General features: G+C 49.4%; 1 protein-coding gene across 13 annotated transcripts in view; it reads left to right on the top strand.

Moving 5' to 3' along the window:
• PTPRF (protein tyrosine phosphatase receptor type F) overlaps positions 1-22807 on the top strand; it is a 791126-nt gene that overhangs the window by 253075 nt on the left and 515244 nt on the right. The window contains exon 1 of one of the 13 annotated variants that reach the window (XM_069642416.1): positions 22174-22554. The exons of the other annotated variants lie outside the window; for them this stretch is intronic. The gene's annotated coding sequence lies outside the window, so the exon portion shown is untranslated. Of the gene's footprint in view, positions 1-22173; positions 22555-22807 lie in introns of those variants that run through there. 13 annotated transcript variants of the gene reach the window in all.

The raw sequence follows: 22807 nt of genomic DNA, 5'->3' as shown, positions 1-22807 counted from the left end.
ATGCCCGTTCTCACCCCCATAAACATGATGGCCAAAGAGTCAAGAACCCCCAAAGTCACTCACTATTCGGACAACCCCCAAGTGCACCACTGACTGACACGTATGCAGAGAGGTACTCTCTCAGACAGCCATTCCAACCTTATCCAGTGCATATCCTCACAGATACAGGAGACTCGACAGTGATCATGGATCTGAACGCTATAATGGACTGCATCGATTAGGTGTTGAGAAGCCACCTTTGCTTACATCCCCAGTGACACCACAACGTAGCTGCGTTAGCCACGAAGAACTCTCACAACCATGCGCAGCTTACCCAAACACTTGCATACCCAAAGAACATGCTTCCACAGTTCTGTAGATAAAGGACAGATAGACAGACATACAGTCAAAGCTTCATTCTTTTTCTTATTAACCAAGCGCAGAAACGCTAAACCCAAGGCAACAAGAGGTCCTGAGCAAGCTTGCAGATGCGATGCTTATGGCAATTAACTCCATGGAACCATAGGAGCATGTATGGAGCCTGGTAGGACCACGTGCGACTAACCTATAGGAAACGTAGCACAATATAAGCCTGTAGAAATCATATTATAAGTCTAAGGAAAATCACAGAAGGCCTTAAGCTGCAGGATACCAGACAAACGAAGCAGACTCTGGCTGCACACAGCGGAAAGGCCGAGCTCACAGCCAAAGTTAGGGATAAAAAAAGTACATTTCAAGCTTCAAACGACAATGGGCCAGCTGCAGGAAAACAGAATATATCCTCATAAATGCAGACCCAATGAGCTGGATTTTGTGGTCCCAACCATGTAATGCGGCCAAACTAGACAATGGGTATTCACCCGTGGTGGGAAGATGAGCTGTTTTCAGGAACCCAGACGAGAAGTGAAACAAATGTTGCAACGTGGACCGCACTCTCATAGGCAAAGGTGATGTTACTACCAGATACATTTGAGACACATTGTCATTTAACATCACCTTGGAGAGGTCCACAAACTGCTGAGAACTGAATCTGGTCCCAGGCCTGGGGGAGACCAGTTCCAACCAATAAGGAGACAGAAATCCAGGGGTAGACGGCAGAGGGCAGGGGCCAATGGCAATTCTGCGACCCTGCAACAATTTAATAGGTAGTTTCATGGGCAAGGGGTAGACTAGCCACCTGGCATGAGAAGGCCAATCAACTAAGACACCTATGGGTGATCTATAGGGAATACTACTTCGACCACCCAACCAGAAAAGGGGATAGGTTTTTGGGGAAGGAGCCAGGTGATGACACCAGTTGGTATCAAAACTGTGAAGCACTTCTTGTGAAACTGAGAATTACTGGAGACTCGTGATTGTCCTGTATGTTCCCAGTCGGATTTGTGTAATAAATGGTCGTTGTAACTTGCCCTTGGCCGATTCCTCAGTTTATTCTGGGGAAAGGGTTGTTGGCACCTTAGGAGCCGGACGGGTAAGCTGTTCGCCATCCCCAGACCTCTGGCATTCCAGGTTTCTCACCAACACAAGGTGGTCAGGGGAAGGTTATCCTTCGTTGTACTTAGATCATCATTGGACTGGTGTTCATTCTGCTCAGAATCTCATTGGACGGTGGTTCTGGCCGTCATAGTACTAGGGTCACCATTGGACGGAGGCTGCCTCCCTCTGTGATGTGGCCACGCCTCTGTAGCTCTAGCAGAGCTCTTCTGCTTTCTCTCATCTCTGTAGGAAAACTGTTTTCTTTATCCCTCTGCTGAAAAGATTTGGTGTGGTGGCGATCCCTGTGTGTCGAGTGCTGCGACACAGAACTTAGCGGTTTGATGGTTACACCACCAGCCTTAACTGCCCTTCCTGAGTTTAGTGGTGTCAAGAGCTTTGGAGTGGTTTGCCAGACTTGGGGTCGGTTAAAGCACCCCTGCAAGGGCCTCATGAGGGTGTGGTTGGACCCGAAGTGTGAGGAGTGCATCCTCTGTGCTATGCTTAATTTCATAGAAGGTTCATTAAGGGCACAGTTAATGTGCCACCAATACACAAACTGGATGGGTGAAATAAAAGCAGCCCACAGTTTGACCTTTGCACTCCTTATTTCCATAATGCCATTGTGTGGACGTGGGATTTGCATGGTCGGAGGCGCATTCTCCAGGCGCTGGCAAACTGGAGGCACAAAAGGTTAGTGTATTCAAAAGTAACGCAAAGGGGCAGGTAAGTGGGGATGTGGGTTTCCAGGCTTCGTCTTATTAGTGACTAAATGAGGGGCTGCCTGATGTGTCATGGGGATGGTGGGAGGGGCGGAGTGGAGGGGGCACCTTCCCCTGCTACCGTAGTCTTTGAAAATGAAAAAACACATTTGCATTTAAATTCTAAAATACAATTTTTACAAAGGTTAAATACAAAGCCTTTTTTATTCATGATCACTTAGCTATTCAACCGAACACCTGTAAATTGTGCACAAAATGTATTGAATACGGGTATGAAAATGTGCTAAAGTAGTCCAACAGTTTGGCTGCATAAAAAGTAGAGCATCAGCCTTGTGTTTCGCATAATCCTGTGCTTTTTCAGGGCTTCCACTTTTGCTCTTTCTAATCCCACTACACCTCTCCCTCTCTATCACTATCTGTCCTTCTCGTACCTTTTACAAACCCCCATCCCTTCCTCACACTACATTACACACACACACACCTGGTCTCACTCTCACAAATACCTCCCCTAGACGCTTCTCCAGTCCTGCCACCAACTCTCCAGGATTCGGCCCACCTTCACTCTCCCCGACCTCACCCCTGCAACTCTACTTCTGACTTCTTCTACACTGTGGTCCGGCTGGTTCTGTCTCCCCCTTCATTGGCTGCATCCCGTGCCTGAATCTAGGAACCAATCTGTGCCTGTCTTTTCCCCAGGGGCCGGTTTACACAGGTGAGCAGCTCTAAAAATCCCTCTAAGCCCCTCCCCTTCCACAGCATGGATTGTTTTGCAGTCTTCGATGGTGTGATAGCAACCAGCGTCTCGGAATGCTCGTTATCCATGTGGCTTCCTTCATGTTCTAGTAGGTTTTATTGCCAATTTGGTTTGGGAAGGTTTCTGTGTCTCTACTGTTTGTTCCCCTGTAGTTTCCACTCGCTCCCAGTTCGTTTTCTATTGTCCCACCATTGACCTAAGATCCGGCTGGGTTTGGCAGGCCGATTTTGGGGGGGTCTCATTTATTTTTGGATGGTTAATTCTCACTCCATTCCCTGGATGTTCTTCGGTCTGTTGTCCTGGCTCTGGTGTGGGTTTCTTGGTCATTCCCAGGCGCCTTCTGGGAGTTGTTGTCCTGAACCAGAAAAAGCACCAGGAGGCCTTACCAGTACAACTGATGACACTAGTGGCAAAAGGGGTGGGGGTTTCATTGTCTGCCCCCTCCCCTCCTCTTCCTTCATCTGAGAGAGGGCTGGCTGTGCCATTGTCCATGTGAGTCTTGTGCCCTAGGTTTGGCAGGGTCATGGCCCTGACCGTTTAATTTCCCCTTTTATCTTTTTTTTTTTTTAGAATTTTATTTTAACTTCCACATTCGTCTTACATGCTAATTTCACATCTCTCGTTTTTATCTTTTTTGATCCAGTTTAATTTCTTTAGGACAACACTCCTCATGCTTCTATTGCTGTATTGTTATCAGATTTGAATTGGCTTGTTAGCCAAAATAAGAGAAAATATGCCCCTTCCACCCCCCCTGCCAGGATGTAACCTTCATGAACACCAGATTTGGGCAAGAGGCGGCGTGCTCTCCCACCCAGGCTACAATTCCGTTAAAGTGACCTATTGTAATTACAGTTTGCCAATGCCTTAAGAAGGCAACACTGGCGTGGCATTGTGTAAATAATTGAGCTGTCTTGTGCAAGCGGCCAGAAGTGGGCTTCTTTCTTAATGAGGATGACTGGAACAAAAAGCAGCCCACCTCAGCCTTCCCTTGGAGGGGCTAGGCCAAGGGCTCAACTACTGAGGCATTTCGTCTTGAAATCGGGGTCCAATCCTGCCCCCCTTCTCCACTCTGAAGATTTGCTAAATGAAGTGTGTTAGCGTGAATTCCACGGAGTGGCGCTGGACCTATGGAGGTCATTTGCGTTGTTACCCCTTTTCTCTCGATATACACCCCTCTGACTCTCACTACCCACTTTACTCACTGTCCCAGCCTGTTTTTTCTGCATTTGTGTTAGCAGAGTGCTATTAATGAAGGTACTCCTTTCAAGTTGCGAGCTACTTGCCAGCCATAAAAATGCCCCAGTTCTAGACATACACACAGCACATCATTTCTTACTAGCCAGGAGTCCCTTTTCATTAGCCATGGCTAGTGGGGAGTGCAGATGTTCAGTCCTGCTACTAATATTTGTTATCGTGAAACTCGGGGATGCATGCGTTCAACCTTCTGCGTCATGGGTCTCGCGTCACTGGGGCAGCAGAACCTCCTGCCCCGGTGTTCAGGGCTGGCTGGGGCACTATTGACGGGCTTGGCTCATGCCCGGTCTAGACGTTCCTGATCTCCCGAGCCCACTTGTGAATTTCCCAGGGGGTGGGAGTACCGCTGCAAGTTTTTGGGTATGAACATTGTTAGAGACTGGTGGCCACGGCAAGGGCCGACTTGGCGGTGCCGGTGATGCCAACAGTGAAAGGGTCCCACTCTGGGGTGAATGCATGATTACTGTGTTATAATAACCCAGACCCTGCCAGTCAACACCCTTTCCCCCAGAGGGGGGGGGGCCCTTCTGCATTCCATCACCGGCTCCTCCTTCCAGAATAAATTATAAATATTCCATACACTTTGCGCCACTTCCCCGGGTGGTTGCGTAATGCAGCCATTATGAATAAATGATAAGGGCCAGAGAGAGCGCTCAATACAGCGCTTAAAAGCATGGATCCAGTCAAGTGATGCAATTCTAGAACCTTCTATGAAGCAAAAGGGGAGCCACCTTGTTAGAACACACTGGCTCAGGCATGAGCACAGTTTCATGATTGAGCACATTTGTACATGACAATTGACACTGTGTGATCTTGTACAAACCAGTTTGCCTAAAGCATGACGTGGTGCCACATCTGGAATGAGAAGCCCCTGCAGAATAACATGGGTTTGATTCCTCGACAGCCGCTCTGGGAATCCTCGTCACTCTCTTGCACTGCCTCGTCAGCCTACTCTAGGAATCCTAGTCCCTCTCTTGCACTGCCTCGTCAGCGGGCTCTGGGAATCCTCGTCACTCTCTTGCACTGCCTCGTCAGCGGGCTCTGGGAATCCTCGTCACTCTCTTGCACTGCCTCGTCATCCACTCTGTGAATCCCTGTCACTCTCTTGCACTGTCTAGTCAGTGGGCTCTCGGAAATCTCGTCACTCTCTTGCACTGCCTCATCAGCACATTCAGGGAATCCTGGTCACTCTCTTGCACTGCCTCGTCAGCGGGCTCTGGGAATCCTCGTCACTCTCTTGCACTGCCTCGTCAGCACATTCAGGGAATCCTCGTCACTCTCTTGCACTGCCTCGTCAGCGGGCTCTGGGCATCCTCGTCACTCTCTTGCACTGCCTCGTCAGCGGGCTCTGGGAATCCTCGTCACTCTCTTGCACTGCCTCGTCAGCGGGCTCTGGGAATCCTCGTCACTCTCTTGCACTGTCTCGTCGGTGGGCTCTCGGAAATCTCGTCACTCTCTTGCACTGTCTCGTCAGTGGGCTCTGCGAAATCTCGTCACTCTCTTGCACTCTCGTGTCAGCGGGCTCTGGGAATCCTCGTCTCTCTTTCACTGCCTCGTCAGTCCGCTCACCATGGACCTCTAGAGCAAGTGGTACCTGAAGTTCCACCATGGTTCTCCAGAGAAGGTGGTGCCTGAAGTTCCACCAATGAACTCCAGAGCAGGTGGTGCCTGAAGTTCCACCAATGAACTCCAGAGCAGGTGGTGCCTGAAGTTCCACCAATGAACTCCAGAGCAGGTGGTGTCTGAAGTTCCACCAAGGAACTCCAGAGCAGGTGGTGACTGTAGTCCCACCATGGTACTCCAGAGCAGGAGGTGTCTGAAGTTCCACCACGGCACTCCAGAGCAGGTGGTGTCTGAAGTTCCACCACGGTACTCCAGAGCAGGTGGTGTCTGAAGTTCCACCATGGTACTCCAGAGCAGGTGGTGTCTGAAGACCCACCATGGTACTCCAGAGCAGGTGGTGACTCTAGTCCCACCATGGTACTCCAGAGCAGGTGGTGACGGTAGTCCCACCATGGTACTCCAGAGCAGGTGGTGACGGTAGTCCCACCATGGTACTCCAGAGCAGGTGGTGTCTGAAGTTCCACAATGGTACTCCAGAGCAGGTGGTGTCTGAAGTTCCACCATGGTACTCCAGAGCAGGTGGTGCCTGAAGTTTCACCAAGGAACTCCAGAGCAGGAGGTGCCTGAAGTTCCACCATGGTACTCCAGAGCAGGTAGTATGTGAGGTTCCACCATGGAACTCCAGAGCAGGTGGTGTCTGTAGTCCCACCATGGTACTCCAGAGCAGGTGGTGTCTGTAGTCCCACCATGGTACTCCAGAGCAGGTGGTGTCTGTAGTCCCACCATGGTACTCCAGAGCAGGTGGTGTCTGAAGTCCCACCATGGAACTCTAGAGCAAGTGGTACCTGAAGTTCCACCATGGTACTCCAGAGCAGGAGGTGTCTGAAGTTCCACCACGGCACTCCAGAGCAGGTGGTGTCTGAAGTTCCACCATGGTACTCCAGAGCAGGTGGTGTCTGAAGTTCCACCATGGTACTCCAGAGCAGGTGGTGTCTGAAGATCCACCATGGTACTCCAGAGCAGGTGGTGACTGTAGTCCCACCATGGTACTCCAGAGAAGGTGGTGCTTGAAGTTCCACCAATGAACTCCAGAGCAGGCGGTGTCTGAAGTTCCACCATGGTACTCCAGAGCAGGTGGTGTCTGAAGTTCCACCATGGTACTCCAGAGCAGGAGGTGACTGTAGTCCCACCATGGTACTCCAGAGCAGGTGGTGTCTGAAGTTCCACCATGGTACTCCAGAGCAGGCGGTGTCTGAAGTTCCACCATGGTACTCCAGAGCAGGTGGTGTCTGAAGTTCCACCATGGTACTCCAGAGCAGGCGGTGTCTGAAGTTCCACCATGGTACTCCAGAGCAGGTGGTGTCTGAAGTTCCACCATGGTACTCCAGAGCAGATAGTACCTGAAGTTCCACCATGGAACTCCAGAAGTGGTGGTGGTGTCTGAAGTTCCACCATGGTACTCCAGAGCAGGTGGTGTCTGAAGTTCCACCATGGTACTCCAGAGCAGGAGGTGACTGTAGTCCCACCATGGTACTCCAGAGCAGGTGGTGTCTGAAGTTCCACCATGGAACTCTAGAGCAAGTGGTACCTGAAGTTCCACCATGGTACTCCAGAGCAGGCGGTGTCTGAAGTTCCACCATGGTACTCCAGAGCAGGTGGTGTCTGAAGTTCCACCATGGTACTCCAGAGCAGGAGGTGACTGTAGTCCCACCATGGTACTCCAGAGCAGGTGGTGTCTGAAGTTCCACCATGGTACTCCAGAGCAGGTGGTGTCTGAAGTTCCACCATGGTACTCCAGAGCAGGTAGTATGTGAGGTTCCACCATGGAACTCCAGAGGTGGTGGTGTCTGAAGTTCCACCATGGTACTCCAGAGCAGGTGGTGTCTGAAGTTCCACCATGGTACTCCAGAGCAGATAGTACCTGAAGTTCCACCATGGAACTCCAGAAGTGGTGGTGGTGTCTGAAGTTCCACCATGGTACTCCAGAGCAGGTGGTGTCTGAAGTTCCACCATGGTACTCCAGAGCAGGAGGTGACTGTAGTCCCACCATGGTACTCCAGAGCAGGTGGTGTCTGAAGTTCCACCATGGAACTCTAGAGCAAGTGGTACCTGAAGTTCCACCATGGTACTCCAGAGCAGGCGGTGTCTGAAGTTCCACCATGGTACTCCAGAGCAGGTGGTGTCTGAAGTTCCACCATGGTACTCCAGAGCAGGAGGTGACTGTAGTCCCACCATGGTACTCCAGAGCAGGTGGTGTCTGAAGTTCCACCATGGTACTCCAGAGCAGGTGGTGTCTGAAGTTCCACCATGGTACTCCAGAGCAGGTAGTATGTGAGGTTCCACCATGGAACTCCAGAGGTGGTGGTGTCTGATGTTCCACCATGGTACTCCAGACCAGGTGGTGTCTGAAGTTCCACCATGGTACTCCAGAGCAGATAGTACCTGAAGTTCCACCATGGAACTCCAGAAGTGGTGGTGGTGTCTGAAGTTCCACCATGGTACTCCAGAGCAGGAGGTGACTGTAGTCCCACCATGGTACTCCAGAGCAGGTGGTGTCTGAAGTTCCACCATGGTACTCCAGAGCAGGTGGTGTCTGAAGTTCCACCATGGTACTCCAGAGCAGGAGGTGTCTGAAGTTCCACCACGGCACTCCAGAGCAGGTGGTGTCTGAAGTTCCACCATGGTACTCCAGAGCAGGTGGTGCCTGAAGTTCCACCATGGTACTCCAGAGCAGGTAGTATGTGAGGTTCCACCATGGAACTCCAGAGGTGGTGGTGTCTGAAGTTCCACCATGGTACTCCAGAGCAGATAGTACCTGAAGTTCCACCATGGAACTCCAGAAGTGGTGGTGGTGTCTGAAGTTCCACCATGGTACTCCAGAGCAGGTGGTGTCTGAAGTTCCACCATGGTACTCCAGAGCAGGAGGTGACTGTAGTCCCACCATGGTACTCCAGAGCAGGTGGTGTCTGAAGTTCCACCATGGAACTCTAGAGCAAGTGGTACCTGAAGTTCCACCATGGTACTCCAGAGCAGGCGGTGTCTGAAGTTCCACCATGGTACTCCAGAGCAGGTGGTGTCTGAAGTTCCACCATGGTACTCCAGAGCAGGAGGTGACTGTAGTCCCACCATGGTACTCCAGAGCAGGTGGTGTCTGAAGTTCCACCATGGTACTCCAGAGCAGGTGGTGTCTGAAGTTCCACCATGGTACTCCAGAGCAGGTAGTATGTGAGGTTCCACCATGGAACTCCAGAGGTGGTGGTGTCTGATGTTCCACCATGGTACTCCAGACCAGGTGGTGTCTGAAGTTCCACCATGGTACTCCAGAGCAGATAGTACCTGAAGTTCCACCATGGAACTCCAGAAGTGGTGGTGGTGTCTGAAGTTCCACCATGGTACTCCAGAGCAGGAGGTGACTGTAGTCCCACCATGGTACTCCAGAGCAGGTGGTGTCTGAAGTTCCACCATGGTACTCCAGAGCAGGTGGTGTCTGAAGTTCCACCATGGTACTCCAGAGCAGGAGGTGTCTGAAGTTCCACCACGGCACTCCAGAGCAGGTTGTGTCTGAAGTTCCACCATGGTACTCCAGAGCAGGTGGTGCCTGAAGTTCCACCATGGTACTCCAGAGCAGGTAGTATGTGAGGTTCCACCATGGAACTCCAGAGGTGGTGGTGTCGGAAGTTCCACCATGGTACTCCAGAGCAGATAGTACCTGAAGTTCCACCATGGAACTCCAGAAGTGGTGGTGGTGTCTGAAGTTCCACCATGGTACTCCAGAGCAGGTGGTGTCTGAAGTTCCACCATGGTACTCCAGAGCAGGTGGTGTCTGAAGTTCCACCATGGTACTCCAGAGCAGGAGGTGTCTGAAGTTCCACCACGGCACTCCAGAGCAGGTTGTGTCTGAAGTTCCACCATGGTACTCCAGAGCAGGTGGTGCCTGAAGTTCCACCATGGTACTCCAGAGCAGGTAGTATGTGAGGTTCCACCATGGAACTCCAGAGGTGGTGGTGTCTGAAGTTCCACCATGGTACTCCAGAGCAGATAGTACCTGAAGTTCCACCATGGAACTCCAGAAGTGGTGGTGGTGTCTGAAGTTCCACCATGGTACTCCTGAGCAAGGGGTATTGCTCAAGTGGTGCCTTTATAATCCTCATTGGTGGGGTTACAGCGGGCAGAACGTTTAAGACCAGCCGCCCTAACGCAGAGGGGAAACTAGAGCATCAATAAACGCGTTCCTCTGTTCCAGTTACATTTACATAGCCCCCTCTAGCGCCAAGAAGAGACACTGCAAGAGGCAGGACTCTCTGCGACATGGGAGGGTGGTCTGGAATTGCGGTGCACGTGCTGCGGTGCTGCTTTGGGGCTCCTTCCAGTGGGACCCCAGCAGGACTAGCTGCAGCGGGGCCTGCGTCCTGCAGGGTCTGAATATTGATGTTTGCTGAAGCTTTGTGATCCTCGGCACTTGCTTATAGAGGGTCTTTCGTGTGATGCCTTGGCGTCCTATGGGTCAGTGGTGGCCGGGCTATTTGGAGGCACCGGGGGTCACCATCTCTACCGCACACCGCGGTGGCGGAATGCAGATGGTGCAGAGGGCCGCAGTGGTCCGGCGGTGGCGGGCGCCCCTCCTTTCTCGCTCCCTGGAGGTCTATTGGGCGATCTGATCTGTTTCCCCGTCTTCTCGTGGGCAGTAAATGGCCATTCGCTGGACTTGCAGCCGCAATAGTGCCAGCATGCCGCCTGATTACGGATGCCGCCATTAAGCTCCTGCCGGCTGCGTTCTCGCTGCCTCCCAGCAAACACTGGTTCACCTGCGCCATTAGCGTCTGCCGCATCCCGGGGCGTCCTGGGCACGGAGCCCGCACGTGGCGTGTGGAATGGGCAGGGTCGGACGGGGGCATCAGTGTCTCGGGCACCAACGAGAAAAGGGCCCACAGGTGCAAATGGGAATTCATTCCTTTTGTGACTCTCATTGAATAGTATCCAAGGGGGAGGTTTTTATCGAATATGATGCAAATTGTACAAAAAAGGTAGCAGGCGCCCCTCTCTCGAAAGAACAAGGCATGATAACCTGTTCAGTGGTTATTAACCACATTGAGAGTTCGCAGCCATTGCTTTTTGCTCACTGTACCTTCACAGATGGGAAATATCCATTTGCATATCAGTCTTTGTCCCGCCCACATGGGCAGTCCAGCACCGAAATGCTATGGCAATTCCTCTCTGAACAAGAGTACCACCAGCAACCCCATACACGTGTTTCAGCCTTGTTGGGCATCATCAGTGAGGTGAAGCTGAGCCTCTCTAAGCACAGTGAGCAGGGAGTCCACGTCTGGTTGCCCCCAGGTAAATTGTAAATTTAAAAGATTTTTTCAGCGATACTGTTCATAACTACGAGCCGCATAGGGGAGTAACTCATCAAACTGGCCCACATTAGCCAAAAAAGTGCCCCACTTTGACCCAAATAACTGGCCCACACAAGCATTTTGCATTTTTGATTGGGCCCGGGGCCTATTGCCCTATAAGTCAGTCCGAGCCTGGGAATGGGGTCCCCCATAGTGGTCCTGGATTAAGGGGGATTCTTGGAGTAAAACCTCACCAAGTGAGCTTGCTTCTGTGCTGCAAAGCAGTCATCGTGTGAGGTTTTTTGAGGGACCTTTCCGTTGTCAAGGATCTGGCCATCCTAACTAGTGCCATTAAGGCACATCTTTAGTACAGCACATTGGCTTAAATCGCTGCACCAAAGGCCTTCCTTCAAAAGACCAGAGATGGCCGCAGAGGCTCTAGGAAGTGATAACGCTGCACCAATGAATGTCCTAGCCCAAACCTCTATAGGTGGAGGTTGTCACGATCATTCTAAGACTACAGGAAGCTGTAATACTGCACTGTTGAACGCCCTAGCCGAGTCTTGCAGGGACAAGGGTTGGCCATGATCTCTTTGGCTACGCTGCACCAATGAACTTCCCAACCAACTCTTCCATTGTCCAGGGTTGTCCATGATCTCTTTGGCAACACTGCACCAATGAACAGCCCAACCAACTCTTCCATTGTCCAGGGTTGTCCATGATCTCTTTGGCTACGCTGCACCAATGAACTTCCCAACCAACTCTTCCATTGTCCAGGGTTGTCCATGATCTCTTTGGCAACATTGCACCAATGAACAGCCCAACCAACTCTTCCATTGTCCAGGGTTGTCCATGATCTCTTTGGCTACGCTGCACCAATGAACTTCCCAACCAACTCTTCCATTGTCCAGGGTTGTCCATGATCTCTTTGGCAACACTGCACCAATGAACAGCCCAACCAACTCTTCCATTGTCCAGGGTTGTCCATGATCTCTTTGGCAACACTGCACCAATGAACAGCCCAACCAACTCTTCCATTGTCCAGGGTTGTCCATGATCTCTTTGGCTACGCTGCACCAATGAACTTCCCAACCAACTCTTCCATTGTCCAGGGTTGTCCATGATCTCTTTGGCTACGCTGCACCAATGAACTTCCCAACCAACTCTTCAAGTGTCCAGGTTTGGCCATGATCCCTCTGTGGCAAAACTGCACCAATGAACGTCCTGGCCAAAACCTCTATAGATGGAGGTTGGCCACGATCATTCTAAGACTACAGGAAGCTGTAATACTGCACTGTTGAACGCCCTAGCCGAGTCTTGCAGAGACGAGGGTTGGCCATGACCACTCTGTGGCAACACTGCACCAATGAACATCATAACCAACCCTTTGATTTCTCTGTGGCAACTCTGCACAAAACCCGCTTCTTGAGGTGGGTAACTGCCCGGGATGCATAGCTAAATAGCTTGGGGTAGGGGGTGGCCATAATAAGCAGCCCACCCAGAGAGCTGCCTCTGAGCTCACTGGAGAAAAAGTTAAGCATTACTTTGTTAAAAAGAAAGGAATGCATGTTCCGAACCAGCCTCTGAGGTGGTCTATAGACACACACACTGTGCCCCTCACTCTCTGCAGTACGGGCAGTTTGAAAGTGCATTCAGGCAAGGCCTTCCCTAAGAGCAGGTGATAGAAGAACGATTTACTTGGGTAGCAACAGCTGTTTTCACATTACATTTCTTCTGCGAAGTACTTGAATTACAATGTAATCAAACAAGCTTCATTTATAAAGCAATGCTTTATTGATATTGAGGAGGGGATTTGTCATGCGACACAGAAGTGTCCTTTGGGAGTGATGCATGCTAGTCTTGAGGGCGCCTTGTAGTGTTTCGCCCTGGGCACCAAGTTGACTAGAAACTGCCATGCACTGCACCATTGACGACATATTTCTTCGAGGGACAAGGGTTGGCCATGTTCACTCTTTGGCAACACTGCACCAATGATGTCATAACTCTTCAGAAATTGATGCTTGTCCAGGATCGCTCGTTTGCAACACTGCACCAACGAACGTCATCACTATTGTCCCCAACAAGGCTCTCTGTTCCTTCTGTAAAACCCTAAAATGGAGACGCTACAACAGACATTGCAGCCCACCCGGGGGCCTTCTGAGCACGACTATCTTATATTTCCAAATTAGAAACAGAACTGTGTATTACTACCCCGTAGGCCCAAATGCACTCCTGATTGGGTACAGGACCCAATGTTGATTCGTGAATGTTTGAATAAGGCTTTAGCCTATAAAGCCTTAAATTTGTATTTGTACATTCATTCAAATTCTTGCTGAATATCAAAGGTTATTTTATAAGCTTTACTGAACAGTGTATCTCATTCAATAGAACCAGTCCCCAACACAAATGCTCTCGGCAGCAGGTGCATTAACCCACAAGTCTACCGGTGCTGGCTTTCTTGCTCTGAAAACAGGCAATGGCTGCACCCAGAACTCCGTGCAATGTGCCTCACCTCTGAATGGAGGTGACCATCGCGTAGCCGGGTGCATGGTGCTAAAACGCAAGTATCGCGTTACTTCTGATCTATGCCAGGGGGACCTCCAGGCGAACCTCTGAAAAATGAGGATGTGTTATTTATATACTGCTTTCGTCAAAGCGCTTTACCTAGGACGTATTTACAGACCATATCACCCAACCAAAGTTGGTACTCGTTTATCGAACTCGGAAGCATGAAAGGCAAAGTTGGCCTTGCCGGGCTACGAACATGCGACCCGCGTGTCAATCAGATGATTAAATCTGTGTACTATCAACTAGAACAAATGAAGCCCCTTCTGGCTCTTATTGCAGCAAAGGACCGCTTGCCAGTGGTGGGCACACTGAACTGTTGTAACGCCCTTCCTATGGGTGGCCAATGATTTCCAATACAGAGACTGCAGGTGGCACAGAACTGTGCAGTGAGGCTGATCGCTGCGCTGCCACAGAAGTCTGCGGTTTCACAGTATCGGAAAAGTCTGTATTTGCTTCCAGTGCAGCAGAGATTCGGTGCCCATTCTTTAAATGGACCCATGGCCTAGCCCTGGCATATTTGATTTAAAAAATCCAAATTCATCACCCAAACCCATCACTTTGATCAATGGGAGAGGGCCTCTTGGTAGTAGTCCCTTCCCTCAAAACTGCAATAATGGGTTGAAGGGTGTTCCTGCTCTTTTGGCCCTCGCTCCTGGAATTCTCTAGCAATAAACCTGCGACTGACTGATCTGCTGTCTTCCGGAATCAACTAAAAACCTACCCCTTTTTCTGCAATTTGTTTTTTACTAATTAACACAAGCATCGAGTTACAGTTCAGTGAAGCCTAGGACTGGTTGTTCGTTACAACCTGCGCCCGCACCCCACAAGGTACGCGCGTTACAAATGCCAAAAACAAATCTTTTTTTATTAGCATATTTATAGTTTACATTTAAACTTTTTATGCTATTTACTAAAAGAAAACAAACTTCCATTGAATTGCTAGCAAGATGAGGTATATAAAATCTGATAAAAAAATAAGTAGGGTTGGGGAGAGGAAAAAAAATATATAAAATGGAATGGAAAGAGAATTTAAAAAAAGGAAATAAATAAAACCCCCAGACCTCTTCCCAGAGTCTGATGAAAGCTCCAGTTTTTTTCCCCTCGTCTCAATAAAGCTCTTCCTTTCGTCTTCTTCCATTGTCAGTCTCGCAAAGATTTTTCTTGACGAAAGCCAACAAGGCTAGAATCTGTGATTCTCCTCCCTTGACACAAGCTGTGTTGGGAGACAAAGTGAGTTGGAAGATGTTATTGTTGAAATCTGAGACAAATGTCACAAGTATGTTGTTCTTAAATCCTTCAGTGACTCACATTCAGTTGTTAAGTGTTAAAGGGTTTCAAGCGTGCACTTACAGAGCCGTCACATGTAATTTCTCATTGAGGCAACTTTGCGTCTTTCGAGAACTTCTTTTGTTGGAAACAGGTTAAAGCGGAACCTCATGAAATCTTGTCCCAAAGTGGGAGAGGGGAACTTTGTCAAGTATCTTGGAACTTGGCCTCGTTTCCTAGTATCTTTCGTTATCCCTCCACCATTTTTCGTGCTCAGAATCCAGTCACCTGTGTCTATCCAGTCCTGCTCGTAAAGTTTCTTCTTAACATGGTTAGGATTTTTCAATAGAAGCTCTTCACTCAATGCTAGACTTTTTAGTATCTCCACACATGTAGATCTCCATACAGTTAGAGACTTCTCACTGTTTAAGGAAATAGCTTTATGTAGGACTTCGTACCCTCCTTCACCTGGTGGTTGTAAACATTTCCTCAACAATGACAGTGATCTCCAGACCGTGATGGTGTACGGTGACACCATTCCCATTTCTCTCCTGATCACTTCTACCAGTAGGGAGCTTGGCATATTCAGAACAAGTTGCCAAAATGGTCCATCAACCTGCCTCCACAGAGAGCCTGCAAGTTGTAGCTGAGTTTCAGAGCCATATGTCAAAATGGGAGTCAACTTCAATTTGGACAAGTGAATAATGGATAGTAGGGTAAATTTGCCGTATTTGCGGTTGATTAGTCTAGCCTGGATTGCTAGGTTCTTAGCTTTTGACTTTGCGGCCATTACCCCATGTGAGTCTACCATGCTAGTATTCACTGTTAACCCCAAATACTGCATTGATGTAACCTTGGGTATTTTTACCCCTTGGAGACTCCAACTTCTGCAGGTTCAATTTGCTTCTCCTATAACCATGATTTTGGATTTCTTTGGGTTGATGGTTAATGCGTTGTCACCCACGTATTTAGACAAGGCATTCAGCTGGCTCTGCAGACCCACTTCAGCTTGGTCCATGATTAGGAGGTCATCAGCGTAGAGTAGTCTTCCTACTGGGATACATGCAATCCTTGGGCAGGAGCACCTCACATCTTCAAAAGCCTCCTCGATGTCGGATATATAGAGGTTAAATATGGCTGGTGCCAGTCTGCAGCCCTGTTTTATCCATGATGATGTTCCAATTTCGCTCGACAGAGTTCCTGCCCTGTCCAATCGTATTCTTAGTGTTGTTCCAGAGTGTAGGAGTTCCAGGGCTTCCCTCAGGTCGGTCGGACAGCCCCATTTTGACAGTTTTCCTCATAGAATGTTCCTTTTTATTGAGTCGAATGCGTGGGCCCGCCGCTCTTGATGCACTTGCTTTTTTTATTAGGGTAGGTATCTCCTCCCTATCGAATTCAAAAGTCCAGGGTAAGTTGGAGAGTGTAACCTTTTCATGTCCTTCCACCAACTTATTGGAGAACCAACCCGCAAAGAGCAACTCCCAAGTTGACGCTGGTATTGAGTTTTCAAGGATCGAATCTTGTGGAACCATTGTAGAGTTCAACAGCTCCAGATCTCAACTGTGTTCTTATTGGCCATCAGGCCCAACATTCTCTCCCCGTCTGCCTGCAAAAGATGATATTGATCTATTTTCAACCAGTTTTTGAAGGATTGTTTCTCTTTTCTCAACTTTTCTCTTACGTCAGGGAGCACACCTTTTTTAAGTTGCATAGATAGTTTTTATATGGACTTTTTCTTTTCATCGATTTTCTTGTTGAAGACGTGTTTCCTTGTAAACACACTTTTTAAACCTTTTCCGACTTTAGCCTGAAAGATTTTCAAGGCTAGTGAGTAATGGATTGGTGGTATGGTGTTGCCAGAGGCGTCCCTGCTTTTGCCATTAAAAAAGGACATAGTTAGTTTACTGAGGTAAGTAGAAGAAATTCTTAACCGGTTAAGACCCTGTGTAACCTCAATGTTGGCAGTATTAAGTGAGTGGAAAAGCTGCCCAACCGTATCTTCGGCATGGCTTCCCACCATCTCCAATAGATTATGGTCACTGTTATTACATGATATCACATCTAAGTGACTCATCTGGCCAAAAAGGGTCTTTGATGCGAAAATGTAATCTAGGATCTTGGTGTGGGGACCTCTTTTCCAGGTTGCTTTTGGTGGGTTGTCACCCGTTATATTACCATTCATCAAGTTTGTTTCTTTTTTGTAGGTCTTCTCTCCAACTTATACCCCATAATATCTTCAAAGTGGCAGCTCTTGATGGATTAGTTATCCATTCGTTCCTAGAGTCAGAACATTCCATATTCAAGTCCCCACATACCAAGACGTCAATGTGTTGTAGGTAGTTCTAACTTCATCGATGTAATTCATAACCATCTCTTGAAGATTTGCTGCAAGTGGTGATGCGGGATTCCAGTAGATGTTACATATCAGGAGGTGGCAGATGTGTTGGCTGTACCTTTTTGCCAGCAACACAAACTGAATCAGTGGCGTAGGGTTCTGTACGCAAAGCTTGGTCCAGCCGGTTGTTCTTTTACATGCTGTAATCAGTCCTGCCATGGGTCGTGCAAATTTCCCTTTGACAGCGCGGTTCAGGAATACTTTGTATCCTTCCAGGGATGGTTCTTCATTCAGCCAAGTCTCCTGGAGGCACAATATATCCTATTTCTCGATTACGAGTTCCCCTTCCCCAAATAAGTGCATGAGTCCCCTGGTGTTCCAGGAACAGATGGTCAAATTCTGGAAGAGGGCAGTTTCTGAGAGCTTTTGGCATATGACTTCCTAGCCAATGTGCCCGCTAGCCAGCTCCAATCTTCTCTTGGTCCTTGGTCTACCTGGGCGTGTCGCTCTGAACTGTTTAAATGGCGGCAGTTCGCTTCCCAGATCGTCTGGTCCTACCCAACGTAGGGCTTGTCTGTCTCCTATTGTCTGCTTCTTACTCAATAGTTCCTCAGGACGAGCCTCCCTGCCTCTCAGGCTTGAATACGCCACATATGCTGGTTTAGTAGGGCGATGATGATCCTCTTCAGAGTTGAATGTTGATGTGGGAGACGGTATTTCTCTTGCTTTTAACCAAAAACCCATAGTGAGGAGTCTGTGGCCTTCTTTAATGAAAGTGTCTTTAGTTCTGCGGTCCGATATATAGATCAAGGCTCTGTCTAGGCGCTTGTCTTCTGGGAATTCAATTAGCAGTGTGTCCCTCGATTGTATTTTCTGAAATTCCTCAATTGACCCAATGAGTCTCATAATGTTGGTTCTATTGAGGGTCAGGTTGTCTTTGATATTTAGGACCCTTTCTAACAAAAAACAAGAGGGAGACCTGTTATCACAGTTCTCGACCAACCTAGAGCGCGAGGGAGACCTGTTATCACAATTGTCAACCATCCTAGTTATTCTGATCCTGTCTTTTTCTTGTGTGACAGATCTTTCAGTCGGTCTTTGAGCCGCCTCCTTCCTTTCCAGTTTGCCGTATCTGTTCTGATTCCAGATTTTGTACTCGTCTATTGCCAACAGCTCTGGGTCAGGGTCATCCGTTATGGTTTTGTCTTGATTCTCATTTGACCGACCACTAGCACTTCAAGGTTTTCGACCTGTTGAGTTGGCTGTTTCAACAATTCTACAGTCTCTTGTGAATCTGACCTTTAGAGTTTTTTTTGTGATGGACCCTTGTTTGTTGCTTTGCTCTGATTCCTCTTCCAGTTCATCAGCCTGTTCTCCATCCTAGTCGTCAGAGAGTTTAGAGTCAGGTTCTCCATTCTGCGACTGAATTTCCACCCCATTTGAGCATATTGACTCTGAATCATTAGAATAAGTAGACAAGTTTAGTAAGTCTGGATTGATGTCATCGTGCTGCCCTTGAGCATTGGGTAATTGTGTTAGTCTCTTGAGTGCCCACATCTGAGATCACTTTCGCACTTTCGTTGACAATGGGCTTCTTTGGCCCTCTAACAAACATCTCTGGAGTTTCGGGTCTCTAAATGTTTCGAATAGTAGTGCTTGCATTTAATGTTGTCCCCTTCAATGGGCACTACCGTTCCCCCAGTTTTCCTCACATACATTTGTGGTTTAGCTGACTGTATCTTAGCCGATGTCTTTTGTGTCAGTACTTTTTTTGCTTGCTCAAGTTTTTTCCGGAAAACTAGTCTCGAACTGTGGGGAGACTGCCTTTTTAACTAACCCTTTGTCACCGTCGCCCAATTTATCGAAGATGTTGAAGATCTTTGGGGCCGAATGGGGTTCATTTGTTAGTTTTTTTGTTTTTTTCAACCAGTGATACCAACAGTGTTTTGGGCCTCTTCAGATGTAGAATGGACTAGGTTGACTTAGTTTGATTTGTTCCTTTAGCCTATGTATCTGCAATAACTATAGTTACAGGGGGCGTTGACTCTGTAAGTGTTGATTCAGTTGTGTAAGTTTTCCCTGATTTGTTAGAGGTCTCAATTTCCCCTGCCCAAGGCCGTTTCTTGTTGAGGCCGCCCATATTCAATGACTCTCCTCCCAACGGATCTTGTGGGTTTATGAGTGAAAAGGACCTTTCTGATCTTCTTCTCTCTTTATCTCGAATTACGGGCTCCAGAATACTCTTCAAGATGTTAGTAGTTTGTTCTTCATTTTTATCCATTTTTGATGGATAGCCGTAATGAATCCTTCTACAAAGATCACTTTGCTCTACAGCATTACAATCACTGTGGTTTGGTCTCTTAACTGGTCGTTTTGAGTTTCTATCAGCTTCATAAAAGGTGCCGTGGTTAGAGAAAAGGCTGCTATTAATTTAGGATCAATTGTACTTTGACTGTTTGATTCGTCTTTGCTTTGCTCGACCTGAGAATCTATTAAATCCATCAGTAGGTCCTCGTCGAGGGAGTAGGGTGTTACTTTGTCCAAGTCAGTCCTTTGTCGTTTGTTTGCAGGGGCTGTCTTTGTTGGTATTGAGCATAATATTGCCCGCTGTGTGTTGGCCATTTTTGCGCCTGCTGAGGCGCGTTGCGTTGTTTTACACTAGGATCCAAGGTCACTGGTCCCTTCAGCTTCAGAGCAGGAGGAGCATCCAGTGGCAAGCTGAACCCTTGAGTCTGGTTCTTTGTCCAGAACAGCCACCCCCTCCATTATGGTGTCTGCCGCTAGGAGTGTTTCTGGCAAACTGCCTTTAGTCCCGTGAGCCAGATCGGGCAAGAGTTCTCTGCCCTTTCCACCTCTTTCTGTGGGCATTAAGCCGTTGTCCTTGGTGTTCAAGGTGCTTTTAGCGTGGCCCCAGTCCCATCCTGGTTTGTCGTCTTTCCTATAATAGTGGAAACACTGGTTCCTTTTCAACAGGATGGGCGTGATTCCCTGGGGTCTCCATGCAGTTCCCAGAATATCTTGGGCCGAATGGTTGTGTAGTTGGTGTTTCGCATTTGTGCCAAATGTATATGAGGGGGTTAATATAGCTCCCCTATATTTCTCCTCGGTATCCTGGGTGTCTTGACATGGTTTGGCAGCCTCTTCTACTTTATGATTTTCTGTCACTCCTGCAATTAGGGGAAGTGTAGGATTACTCGTACTAATGTTGAGGCTTGCTGGTGTTTTAGCCTCCCCCATATTGTGTCCAATATGGTCTGCGGCTGGGTCATGCCCAATGTCGCTCTTTTCCTCACCTAGAGATACAGTGAGGTCAATTTCAATTGGGAGCTCCGTTGCTGCCTCTGAGATTTGTTCCACATGTGCACTCCCTTCCTTTTGGGGGGCTATTTCGTGTGTCAGTGTTTTCTTAGTTATTACCACTGTCGGAATCAAGTGCACTCCAGACTGGAGGCCACTTGAAAACTGTCGGTGGGGGGGGTTGTGAGGTTTGGGGCGTGCTACCTTCATCCTCCATGTTGGCAGTGGTGTTAGCTGTACTACACACCCCACCATTCCCCAGCACAATGAGGTTGTCCTCAGAAATGGATCATAGCAATAACAAGGTCTGAGTCATCCTCTATGAGTGTCCGAGGCGTATGTGAGACTTGGGGGCCAGGAGTCACAAGCAGGAACCAGAAAAATGTAAAGATTGGAGTGCACTCACGGTAAAAACTGAGGCATACTGAGGTATACACCAATACAGATCCACAACGGAGCGCATTACAGCGGTGTACAACAATACGGACAACAGAGCGCAATACAGAGGTGCACAAAAATACAGATCCACAACAGAGCGCTTTACTGAGGTATACACCAATACAGATACTAAAAGGAGCGCTTTACAGAGGTAACAGCACAACAGATGCACAGAGGAGGGGTACAGCTGTACAGGGTGGCGGGGAGCAGAGGGACGGGCGGCGTCTAGCGAGTCGGTGGCGCGGGGCTACGTGATGGCCTAGGTGTTGAGGAGGAGAGAACTCCTGGAAGAGGAGCTTGTATCGGGGGTAAGGCCTGTCCAGTGAAGGTTTCGAGAAGGATGGGGGCCCTCTCTTTGTGGGATCGCGCAGTCTTGGTCTTCTGAGCTGAGACCTTGCCCTACTTCCGGGGCCTGTGGAAGAAACTTGGGCTTTAAGTCTGATGGGGCTCGGACTTCCCAAATAAGTCAGGACCCCCCCCCCCCCGCTTTCTGCAGTTAGTTTCTCAGCCTGAGATTGGGGTCTCTCGCCTGTCAGCAGAAGTATCCTCGCTTTAATGCAATCTCGTCTGGATCAGGCAAACGCTCTCTTCTTGGGACTCCCCGAGTAGTCGTCTGTTCACAGGTGGACGTGCCCCCATACTGTGCCATTCACTGCCTCTGAAAGTCCCCACTTCTGAGAGTGCAACTGGGAAGTTGAAGACCCCCTCTTCAGAGCAATCCCGCTGGTTTGTGCAGCGCTGGTGAGCTAGCGCCAAGAAGCATTTGAAGGGGGGGGTGGGACAGCGGACGGGTGAAAGGCTCAGTCCGTCCTGTGTATATTCCAAGCGGTGGCCTGCAGGTTACACACACGCAGCTTGCCCAACTCCACGTGTGTGTTATATAGCGCTTGCTGTCGGTTGCACAGAAGTGTATTTGTGGTTTGGTAACGTGGTCGCGACTTTTGGGGGGGAGAGTGGTGCTTTGCCGTGCGCTCGTAAAGTCTCGCAGGTGGTTCAGTGCTTTGGTCGGGCCTCTGTCGGCGACATGATAGTGGGAAGCCTGGTCCCGCTGCGCCCGGCCCACCTCTGTCGGCGACATGTCGCGATAGTGGTAGGTCTGGTTGCACTGCGCCCGGCCCACACAGGCGCGCAGCTCCGGGTTACGAGGCTTGGAAGGCTCCGCCCGCCTGCACGAAGCTCCGGTCCGACCGGTTCGGCAGGTTCGCGGATCTGGAGCTGCTCGGCTGCGAGGGTCGAGGCACTGTGTACGCCGGCGTTCTCCCCCCAAAACCCCTCATTTTGCCACTTTCGGGGATCCCCGAGCCGTGAAACGCACCCCCGGCGCTTTCCAAGGCGATACATCGATACTGGTTTTCTTTTTGGGGGTCAGAACTGAACGCCCGGTGTCTGGAGAAGAGCGAGAGGAACAAAGGGGAAGGAAGGTGCCTGCCCGGTGTGGATAAGAGCCGGGGAATTCGACCCCCTGGCACGCGGTATCCCGGGGCTCCCTGCGGCATGCCAGGCCGGGCACGGAGGGCGGCCTGCCTCTTGCTGCCCAGGTAGACGGCGGGCAGGATCCGGCGCTGCTCGGTGAGTACGGGGGCGCCCTTATGCCAGGGCTGGCGCAGCGCCGAGAAGCGGCCAGAGCCGCCTCTCTCAGCTAAGTGAGAATGGGGGCGTTCAGGCTCAGGAATGGGTTTGCAAAAAAAGACTGAATAAGCGAAATATTTAAATGAAACAACTGTGTATTTTTGAAATGTTTCTTAAAGCAATATCTGTCTGAACAGGTGGCGCGAGAGGCTCGAGCAATGCGTGTCATTCTCGCGGGGCGGGGGAGGGGGGT

Source organism: Ambystoma mexicanum, chromosome 1q (assembly GCF_040938575.1).
Source record: "Ambystoma mexicanum isolate Mex_15411 chromosome 1q, UKY_AmexF1_1, whole genome shotgun sequence".
Classification (NCBI taxonomy): Eukaryota; Metazoa; Chordata; class Amphibia; order Caudata; family Ambystomatidae; genus Ambystoma; species Ambystoma mexicanum.
The sequence above is the reverse complement of the archived record's forward strand: the minus strand, read 5'-3'. Positions and strand labels throughout refer to the sequence as shown.